Below are 11876 nucleotides of genomic sequence, written 5' to 3'. Positions count from 1 at the left end.
AGAGCGCAGCACGTGTCGACGTCAAGAACCAATCACAACATGACACATGTCAATGTGACAAAGCTACAAGTTTTTCTATAAATAGGGGTCATTCCCCCACAATATGGCCTAATGTCATTTTGTACTAAACTATTCACTAGAACTCACTAAACCAGAGCTTGAACCTATGTATTTGTGTAAACCCTTCACAATTAATGAGAACTCCTCTACTCCGTGGACGTAGCCAATCTGGGTGAACCACGTATATCTTGTGTTTGCTTCTCTGTCTATTCATTTACATACTTATCCTCACCAGTGACCGAAGTAACCAAGCGAAGGTCACAAAACCTGACACTTTCTGTTGTACCAAAGTCTTCGCTGATTTTGTGCATCAACATTTGGCGCCGTCTGTGGGAAACGACACTTATTCCTACTCTCTTCAGCTGTGTCAAGCTGGTTTCTATCATTCGTACACTTTCTTTTGATCAGGCATCCCTCTCCAGCATGGGAAGCGAAGGAAGCCACAGCACACAAAATGACACCCCCCTTGCACATAGTGCGAAACAACGAAAGAAGGAAGGAAAACGAGTTCTTCTTCAAGCTAAAGTCGATGAGTTGGAAGCTCAGAACAACAAGATAGCAATGAGGAATGAGGTCCTCCAGGAGCAATATGAGAAGCTCTTCGAGACACTCCACGAAGCTAGGCAAGCTCAGACACGCGAGCTTGTTGCCCCCGTGGAAGTCAACCATCAACTGGGTGCCCTCCAACATGGAGGGTCACATGCATTCGGCATGGATATCCCTGATAGGGAACAGATTACCCCTCGACTTGATAATCAACATGAGGCTTCTCTTAACCCAGGTGCTTCGACCCGAACCATGAGAAGTGGAGGGAGACACCTCTTTGCTGAAGGGGCAGAAGGATCGAAACCGTCTTTCGCGATTGTCGGGATTTCCTGAAGCAACGTCGAGAGAATTCCATCCATATAAGCTCAAAGATTAATGACCCAAGGATTTCTGAGAGACTCGGTCCCCTGCCACGGCCCAAGCCGGCCACCAATTTGGGGAAGGGGCAACAAGTCCTAGAGAGACATGAGGGTACATGGGACTCAGAGGTGTTCCGACAGACATACCCTGGAAGCCAGTACAGCGAGTCCAGGGAAAAATCACATGCCCTTGATCAAACCTTCCTAATTCCAATAGGAGATGGAGATTTACGAAAGAAAGCTCCAGTGACACATAACTCCGCTCAGGACCCCCTTGTCCTACAACTTCTTGAGGAAGTAAACAAGTTGAAGGCTGAACGTCAGGCTGAAATACCTGACTGGAACCAACCCAGGCCTGACCCTCTTACAAGGAGGATCCTCAACACCCCCCTTCAAGCAAAGACAAAGCAAAAGCTTGGCTTGCAACTTTATACTGGAAAAGAGGACCCGATTGAGCACCTTAACCTCTTTGAGTCCACCATGGCATACCGGATGCACACCGACGAAGAGCGATGTCTTCTCTTCCCCTCCACCCTCTCTGGTGGAGCTCTAAATTGGTATTGTCGTCTTACACCTGAGACGGTAGACTCATTTGAGGAATTGCGGAAACTATTTGTTTCCCAACACATCTTCCAAACCGATCGCTTGCACTCTGCAGATGACTTGTACACTATCCGCCAGAAGCCAGACGAGTCATTACGTATGTATGCTGGCCGCTTCAGCCATGAATACTCCCGGTGTGCCGAGGCAGACGACAAGACTGCCCTCAAAGCCTTCACGGCAGGCCTACGTGATTGTTTCTTTAAATACATGATCAATGCCAATACTTGGAAGACTTCACCCGAAAAGCTTCACCTCCAAAACTTCACCCAAAAAGCTTCATCCAAAAAGTTTCACCCAAAAAGCTTCACCCACAAAGCTTCACCCAAAAAACTTCACCCGAAAAGCTTCACTTAAAAAAGCTTCACCTACAAAGCTTCACCTAAAAAAAAAAAAAAAAAAAAAAAAAAAAAAAAAGCTTCACCTAGAAAGCTTCACCTAAAAAGCTTCACCCACAAAGCTTCACCCAAAAAACTTCACCCGAAAAGCTTCACTTAAAAAAGCTTCACCTACAAAGCTTCACCTAAAAAAAAAAAAAAAAAGCTTCACCTACATAGCTTCACCCAGAAAGCTTCATCTACAAAGCTTCACCATCAAAGCTTCACCTCCAAAGCTTCACCTACAAAGCTTCAACACAAAACCTTGCTCCAAATAAACAAATTTTGTTCACAAAACCCAAGATGCCCTTGAACTTGTACAAAAACACTTGGGTAAACATAAACATTTTTTTGTTTTACACCCACAAGGGCCCAAAATTTTCCTTCTTATTTATTCACTTATATATGTTCCCAAACATATTATAATAGATCCAACAACAAGCCAAAGTCCCAAGTTTCATAATGGACAAAAGTACAAGCAATTCATCAATAATGAAGGTGCTACAAAACTTGGAATCTGCCCCAAAATAGAAATCCAACCCAAGAGACTTTTTCTCTCCCTCCCTCTTCCGCCTCCTTTCATCTATCAAATTTCTGCAACATCTGCTCTTCTCCAATGGAGCTGAATTTTGGACACCCTATAGTTTTTGAGCATATGAACAACTTTCAAGAAGGAACCATTTCTGTTTGAGCGACGAAAATTAAAGTGTTTAAGCTCCAAACATGACAGTCGGATTCTTGCAGATTTCGAAGCTGCTGTGATGTTTCGAAGATATGGAAATATTTAACCATTAGTTCATTCTGAATTTTTGATATGTTATGAAAGAGACGATGAGGAACAACTTCAATGAAGAAAGCATGCTGATCTGAACAATAGAAAATGGAGTTTCGAAGCTCACAACAAATCTGACGGGTTGACAGACAAATGATAACCAGTCATTCATCATACCTGAATTTCTTGAGTTATACAGCTCCGAGGGATCTCAAATTTGGATATGTTGTAGTTCACAAACTGAGGCACAACTTCAATGAAGAAAGTATGTTGATCTGAGCAAGAGAAAATGGAGTTTTTGAAGCTCACAACAAGTCTGACGCGTTGATATACAAATGACGAACAATCACTCATCATACCTGAATTTCTGGAGTTGTACTGCTCCGATGGATCTCCAATTCGGATATGTTGTAGTTCACGAGCTAAGGAACAACTTTCATGCAGATGGTTTTGCGATCTGAGCCACAGAAAATGGTGTTATATTGAAGAAAAGCTAAAGGAAGACTAAAGGAAAGCAAAAATGGTAAAGCAAAGCAAAAGAAAAGCTAAAGGAAGACAAAATCATGGCACATGATAATGAGTCATACCCTACCCCTCATTGGATTCGAATACACCCATCCTCCAAAACCATGACAAAGGACACATTATAGATATCTGTACAAACATTCCAAAGAAAAAGGGAGGGAGTAAAAAAAAAAAAAAAAAAAAAAAAAAAAAAAAAAAAAAAAGGAGCCTAGGCCTCCACTTCTTTGGGCCTAACACATCTTCATAACAAAAAACAATATATGAAGAAAGAGCCCTGGGTCACCACTTCGAAAAGAAACAAGTGAAGTTTTCCTACTCATGACATTGACTACTAGCTAGACACCTCATTCGGCAACTCTCTTCGCCTGAAGACTTGGGGGACTCCCACCATATGCTACTGCACCTTGATACTCGGCAGTCTCACAACCACTCAGTGACTTGGATTTTTCAAGTCTCCAACCGAGAAGTTTTCCTCACTCGGGAAATTAAGGGAACACTACCTCAAACTACATGCTTCACTCACAAAGCTTCAACAATACAGTTTTCAACAAAAGCAAAAATTCAAAGAACTTTATGAAGAAGGCTTTGGTGTATTTAACACAATATGTTGAAATGAAGCAAAGCTTATTTATTAATATTTCCGATAAGCTACGAATATGTACATATACATGAGTCAAAATAAACAAACAAGAGGGAGCCTTCACAAAGGTTGCTAAGGGGAAATCTCAGCAGTCGATAGAGCCCCAGAAAGACGAAGCACCAGAGATTGATTATCCGGAGCCTCAACACTTGGTGAAGCGCCAGAGGACGAAGGCAGAAGTTGCCTCTGGAGTAACGCCACAAACCTCTTATGATCACTCTGAATCCGCACTTCGGACTCCTGCAGCTGATCAAGCTTCCTCTTCATGCTTGTTGAGTAATTAGTTGCGAGCATGTGCAACTCCTTATTCTCATGCCTAAGCACTCTGACCTCTTGCCGAAGACTAGCCACTTCAGCCATCAACGACTCAACCTGACGAGATCGAGCAAGAAGGCGCTGGCCCATGTTTGATACTGAGCCTGCACATCGGACGCTGTAGGCCAGAGAGTCCTGAACAGCGAGTTCGTCGGACCGCCTGGAAAGTATCCTAGTGTCTCTAGGAGTGAGAAGATTTCTGGCCACCACCGAAGCGGTTGTATCATTCATCATCATGGAATCCCCAACTGTAAGAGGACCATTTGGGGATACGAAGGACGGCTGCCAAATGTTGGTTGGAGAAGATATGTCACTATCTTCCCCGACATTCAAGTTAAGGCGACGGTCAGAAGGGCAAGACATATTCGAAGGTGTGGAGAAAAAGAAGAGGTCGGACAAATCAAGTTCTTAGAAGTGCAAGTATGGAGCTTCTACTGGTGGAGATTCAAGTATGCTGTGGAACTTAATGCCAGCCTCTATAAAAATCTGCACTCGACGGAGCTTCAGAAATCGAAGAGGCGTTTGCTTTCTCAAAAGCTGGGTTGCTCAGAGACCACGAGGGCTGATCTCAAAAATCGAAGAGGCGCTTCCTTTCTCAAAAGCTGGGCTGCTCAGAGACCACGAGGGCCGATTTCAGAAATCGAACAGGCACCTGCTTTTTCAGCCTCGTCAGCACCTGTCACATGCACACTCAGCTTTGCGGAAATTACGGGCAATCTGTCGAAGATTTCTGGTAAAGTAGAAAGCACGTGAATCTTACTGTTCAATCACCACTCTCTACACGCAACATCAATTCCTCGGGTACCACATATAACTTTGCCAAAGATCTCTGACAAAGTTTAGGCACGAGAATTTCGAAGTTCCAGCTACCCTACTATTACCGACAAGGGTAAAGGAACAGCACCACTGCTTGACAACTGGAAAGTCCCTATGTGTGTCGACCTCCGTGTTTTGCGGCAAGACAGGTTGGCAAGAACTTCCAACCTTTACTCACGTTCGAGAAAAGACTCCCAACATAATTACTTTCTTAAAAGCCGAAGCGGCACCGCTCTCCGAATCTCGAGAGCCAGACTCCCAACGGGATTACTTTCTTGAAAACCAAAGAGGCACAGCTCTCAGAACTTCGAGAACCAGAGTCCTTTAGATAAAGCTTGTCTGTAATCTTCACACGCAACATCAGCTTTCCAGATACCACATACCACTTTTTCAAAGTACTCTGACAAAGTTAAAACTCGTGAAGCTGGCAGCTCCCACTACATTGCTGTAACCAAGAAGGGTAAAGGAATAGCATTACTACTTGCTATTGGGAAATCCCTATATACGTCGACCTCCCTCCTCTAAGGACAGGCAAACCTGCGAAAATGCTCAACCCTTTCTCGCATTCGAGAAGGCACCCTCAACATAGCTTCTCGAAATACTCAGCTTTATTTCCCCCCGATAATACCTCAGCAAATAAGCCACACCAAGAACAAGAGTATCTCATATCATCAGGGTCGAAAGCAAGAGTATCTCATATCATGCTTTCTCCCTATCCTTGTCTTTGTCCTTGTCCACGCCTGCAGGACAAGGAGAAAGAGAGCAGTCGGTCGAAACCTAAAATCAAACCTCCAATCTGGAACTGACTGCCTGAGACCTTTGCCTGGTTGCTTACTTAGCATTGCTCTCGAGTACTCATCCTCAACTGCTGTCAAGGTCACGAATTCCACCGGCAAATGCCTCATGACAGTTGATCAGATATTGGCTCTTTACACTGAAGCTGCCAAGCGTGGATGAGTCACTAGGAAGGAATGTTCTGAAGGACCATTTAAATGCAAAGGGTACACACCACTTCTGCCAGGCAAAATATTGAAGCAGAAGGTTCAACGATGAGCTAAAACAGATCGCTACAACACGAGAAGCTTCAACAACCTTTCACTAGCACCGCCGCCGAAGAGCAAAACCTCGCCATACCACATTCGCTACTTTGTCAACAGCAAGAGTATCCCATATCATCAGGGTCAATTATACTCTAGATTTGATGGACTTGTTTTGACCCTCAAATTCTTGAGTCGACTCACTAATGCGTCGTGACTGCACGTGTTGATTCATCACCCTTGAATCAAATCCTTAAAGAACAAGTCACCAACGGCCCTTGAAGATATCACAAGCCCGATTCAAGATCAAGTGTCCACCACCTTGAATCAAATCCAGTTCAAGACTAAGTCTGTGGAAAGTCCTTTGGAGGAAACTAGAAAACCCTCCAGCACAGTTCAAGAATAAGCCTGTGGAAAGTTACTTCTTCAAAAGCAAAAGTATCTCATATCATCTCTTCCCCATTTGCTTCTCCTTATCCTGACAGCTGAATGAGAGACAAGGAGAAGGAGAACAATCAACCGGAAGCCGAAGTCAAACCTCCGATCTTGGGTTGCTTGCTTGGAAGTCTGACTGCTTACCTTGTCTGTCACCTTCTTCGGTAGATCTCCTAGCTCGGCAACTTGGGGGACTCCTACTATAGGGTTTGTATCGCACTTGACCAAGCCTGAAACTACAAGTAAGCTTCAAGTGAAATTGATACGTTACCTTGTGCATCTCCACCGGTTAAAGACACCACCCCTGAATGGAGGAAGCGTACTTCCAGAGAAGATGCCACATCTACCTATGAGAAAGATAAAGCAAGCGAAGACGATACCACACCTCGGTACTTAGAAGTTTCGTGATTACTCAGCGGCTTGGATCTTGCAAGTCCCCAACCGAGGAGCTTCCCTCACTCGGGAACTTAGGGGAGCACTGTTTGTACCATACTTGACCAATCCCGAAACTACCGAGCACCGGCCAACGCTATACTGTCAAGGACCCAGAAGAGTTCCCCTCCGACCAGGAGGCCAATCACTACTCGACACGTGTCAAGATTAGAAGCCAATCAGAGCGCAGCACGTGTCGACGTCAAGAACCAATCACAACATGACACATGTCAATGTGACAAAGCTACAAGTTTTTCTATAAATAGGGGTCATTCCCCCACAATATGGCCTAATGTCATTTTGTACTAAACTATTCACTAGAACTCACTAAACCAGAGCTTGAACCTATGTATTTGTGTAAACCCTTCACAATTAATGAGAACTCCTCTACTCCGTGGACGTAGCCAATCTGGGTGAACCACGTATATCTTGTGTTTGCTTCTCTGTCTATTCATTTACATACTTATCCTCACCAGTGACCGAAGTAACCAAGCGAAGGTCACAAAACCTGACACTTTCTGTTGTACCAAAGTTTTCGCTGATTTTGTGCATCAACACAAGCGACTGGTTGTAAAGAAATACACATAATTAAGTGTTAAAGTGGCTCCGAAAACATGATGCATGCGCTAAATTGTACTGGTCGAATGGATGACAACACGCTCTTTACCTGTTTGAGGTAAAGTGTTCTTCAAAAAAACAAAAAGAGCTTTCCCCGGGGTCAAGTGAAGCCTACTGCTTAAGATATGGTGAGCCAAAAGCGGACAATATCGTGCTATGGCACAGCCGATCTAGGATGTGACATAGACAGTTGAATCGAGTGACGGTGAAGAACCGTTATCCTCTACCTCAGATCGATGACCTGTTCGACCAGCTGAAGGGTGCACATGTATTCTCTAAGATCTGTCTTTGCTCAGGTTATCATCAATTACTTATCCGTGAAGAAGATGTGACGAAGACTGCATTCCGCACTAGGTATGGACACTATGAGTTCCGTGTCATGCCTTTTGGATTAACAAATGAACTTGCAACATTTATGGATTTGATGAACAGAGTCTTCAGACTGTATCTGGATCGGTTTATGATTGTGTTTATTGACGACATTCTAATTTATTCCAAAAGTGTTGCTGAGCACAAGAAGCATCTGCGGGTGGTGCTAGAAAGGTTAAGAAGCAATCAGTTGTATCCTAAGTTCAGTAAATGTCAGTTTTGGCTTAACCAGATTAGTTTTCTCGGACATGTAGTGTGTGCTGAGGGAATTAGTGTGGACGCTCAAAAGGTTTCAGCAGTGTCTACTTGGGAGCAACCGAGAAACGTTACTGAAGTGAGAAGTTTTCTAGGTCTGGTTAGCTATTACAGATGTTTTGTACAAGACTTATGGGTAATCTTCCTGCCTCTTACTAAGTTGACTCGTAAGGGGGTCAAGTTCGAGTGGGATGAGATTTGTGAACAGAGTTTTCAGGAGCATAAACGGGAATCACGAAAGCAACTACCCCACTCATGATCTGGAGTTTGGAGCAGTAGTTTTTGCCCTAAAGATCTGGAGACACTACTTGTACGGCGAAAAGTGCCGCATCTTCACTGATCACAAGAGCCTAAAACATGTCTTCACTACGGATGATTTTAATTTGAGGCAGAGAAGATGGATGGAACTCATCAGTGATTATGACCGCACTATCAAATATCATCATGGACATTCCAATTTCGTACCGCTTTACGATGATGGAGTATCTATGAGTTGACCCCTTCTAAATTGCAAGTTTTAAATAGTAGAAATGCATACATGAAAATCAGGATTTATTGATTACGTTTTATAAGATATTATGCTTACTTAGAATATTTTGGAATACCATATTTTCTATCGAACCCATGTTCTTTGTAGGGTTTCTGATGAATGACGATATACTATTTAGAACATGTTTTCACACCCTTCTTTATAGTATAGATGATGGATGACTTTATACTATGAAGATGCTTTTGAAATATATGTACCTATGTTTTAGAAAGACTATGTTCAATGGTTTTGTGTGTATCTAGTGGTCACTGTATTGCCTTCGGGGCGGGCGTGTGTAGGGCACTGTTTTGTGCACATCAAAGATACTTACAACGCCATTCTCTTCTTTCTCTTCTTTCACATAATTGACCTTCTCATCAAGTCTGATGTTTGGAGCTCTACATTCCCAAGCATAATGCCCGAACTTTGACAATTATAACATTGAACTTGAGATTTTCATACCTCAAGTTTGAGCATCCTCTTCCATGACCTTTTGTTAAGCTTTCTCTTCTTTCGTAGTTGTTATGGTTGTTGAAGTTCCAACCACATCCACGCCCATGTTCACGTCCGCGACCTCGGCCACGACTTCTTCTGTACTGGCTTATCTCGTTGTTGAAGTTTTCTTCTTTCTTCTTTGGCTGGACATGCGTCTTGAGGAACTGCTCATCATTTCCTTGCCTCTTCTTATGTTTCTCTTCATATGCTTGTAGCGAACCCATTAATTGCTCTATACTAATTTCTTCCAAGTTTTTAGTTTCTTCAATTGTCACGACAATATGCTCGAACTTGGGCCAACGAGCGTAGTATCTTCTCCATAATTCTAACATCTTCTAACTTTTCTCCATTTCTTTTAATTGATTGGAAACGGCTAAGACTCTTGAGAAATAATCAGAGATTACTTCAGACCCTTTCATTTGTAGAGATTCAAACTCACCACTTAATACTTGAAGACGAACCTTTTTCACTTGTTCGGCTCCTTTGTAAGAGGTTTGAAGCTTCTCCCATGCTTGCTTGGCAGAGGTTGCACTCGAGACCTTCTCAAAGCCATTGTCATCTAATGCTTGGTAGATGAGGTAGAGAGCCTTCTTGTCTCTTTTTCTTTAATCTTTCAAACTCTCATTTTGGGGTTGGGACAAAGTAGCTTTGACACGCCCCGATCCTGATATTTCCCCGAATACCAGGATAGGCACGTGCTGGCCGACACCCGAGGGTGACGAAAGCCATTTATTGAGTGCAATTGCTGAAAACAAGGAATAGATAAGATATATAAATATAAAAGAATAAAGAATATGCATTTAATGAACGTGTTCAGAGCATACGACTAACTAGAATACTAAAAGAAATAATATAAAATTGAATGAATAAAAGAATGGGTCCCACACCAAGAGGACTCGAAGATGCCGATGCGGAAGTGCCTTGATGCCGGAATTGTATGCCTCGATTCTAAGTCCTGAAGGGGGCGCAAAACAAACATGAGTGGACCAAGTTGATATATATATAATAAAACAGTTATCAACGTACTAACCCCCAGGTTTTATGAAAACACATATATAATGTTAAACATAGGTTTTCCGAAACCTAGCATGCCGTGCAATGTCTCAAATCATAACTCATATATAATAATCACTAGTGAATTGTCCGATAACCCCCAAGCCCCATGCTGGCTCCCCGTCTCTGAGCAGACAGTTAGAGGAAAATACACTTCAGGCCCCATGCCGGCTCCCCGTCCCTGTGCTAAATAGCCAGAGGAAACACACTCCAGGCCCTATGCCAACACCAAACCGTCGCCCGGGATGGACCGGAATCTATCCCTATGTCCCGTAGCGGAAAGGACCACTAGGTAAGTACAAAACCATTGAACATATATATATTGAAAAACAACTTCATAGTATAAAGTCATCCATCATCTATACTATAAAGAGGTGTTCGAAACATGTTCTAAATATCATATCGTCATCCATCAGATATTCTATAAGAACACGGGTTATAGGAAAAATAGTAATAATTCAAAGTAGCCTCAGTAAGCATGTTATCTCACAAAACGTTTCATAAAACGTAATCATCAAATCATGCTTTTCATGTATGCATTTCTACTATAAAACATGCATTTTAGAAGGGGTCCACTCACAGTACTTAGCCGCCGAAGAGCCACGCAAACTAACGAACAAGAAAACGTCACCAATAATTGCCCCTAAGCACATAAAGGGTCCAATTAATAAAACTCTATTTTAACAATTGAATTTGGGAAAACAGACGTTGGAAACGGATTCAGAAAGTCGAATTACCCTAAGAAGGGTCCCGGATAAATTCTGTAAAAGTCAATAGAATATTCCTAGAATATTCCCTGACGAAATATTTTCTAATGAAATATTCCCTAACAGAATATTCCACATAAAGGGTTTGAGCCGATTAGGGTTTAGGGTTTAAAGGATTTTAGGAACCTAGGGTTTTTGGGTTAAAAGGGTATTAGGGTGAGAATTGGGGTTTGGGCTTTAGCCCAAACACATACACACACACACGGCATGCATGTGCATGCATAACACACACACACACACACACACACACACACACACATGCCTAAACACACACACACACACTTACCACAAAGGCCCTAAGGCCTTAATAAAGAACAGGGCTTTAAGCCCTTTAAAAGGAACCGGCCCAAGGCCAATTATATATAAGGCCCGAGGCCTTATAGGGTTTTAAAAACAATGAAAAAAACTTAAAAACTAAAGGGGGCTAGGGTTTTGGGCTTAAGACAACACGGGCCTAAGGCCCGAGGGGGAGGGAAAAAAAGGCCGAATGGCCTGCTGCCGAGGAAGAAGAAGGCCGGAGCTGCTACAGCTCCGGTCACCTGAAAACTAGAGCTTCAAGCTCCGATCTAAGTACAACCATGAAGAACAAGGAGAGAGGAAAAGGTTTCTACCTTCCAAACACCGTAACTCGGTCGGAGGTGACCGGAAAAGCCCTCGAAGTGCACGGGTTCGCCGGAAAACGGGTGTGCTCCACCCAACACGATCCCGAGGCAAAACCTACGTAAAAATGGAAGGATCAAGCTCCTAAAACACAACCAAGCATCATGCTAGGTATGAGAACGAGGGATTCGAGACTTACCTGACAGGAAAAAAGAAAGAAATCTCGCCGGAGCTTTGCTCCGTGCAGTCGAGTTCACAGGGCAGGGATCCTGGGTT

The sequence above is a fragment of the Malus domestica genome, chromosome 16, assembly GCF_042453785.1.
Source record: "Malus domestica chromosome 16, GDT2T_hap1".
Lineage (NCBI taxonomy): Eukaryota > Viridiplantae > Streptophyta > Magnoliopsida > Rosales > Rosaceae > Malus > Malus domestica.
Note: the sequence above shows the minus strand (reverse complement) of the source record.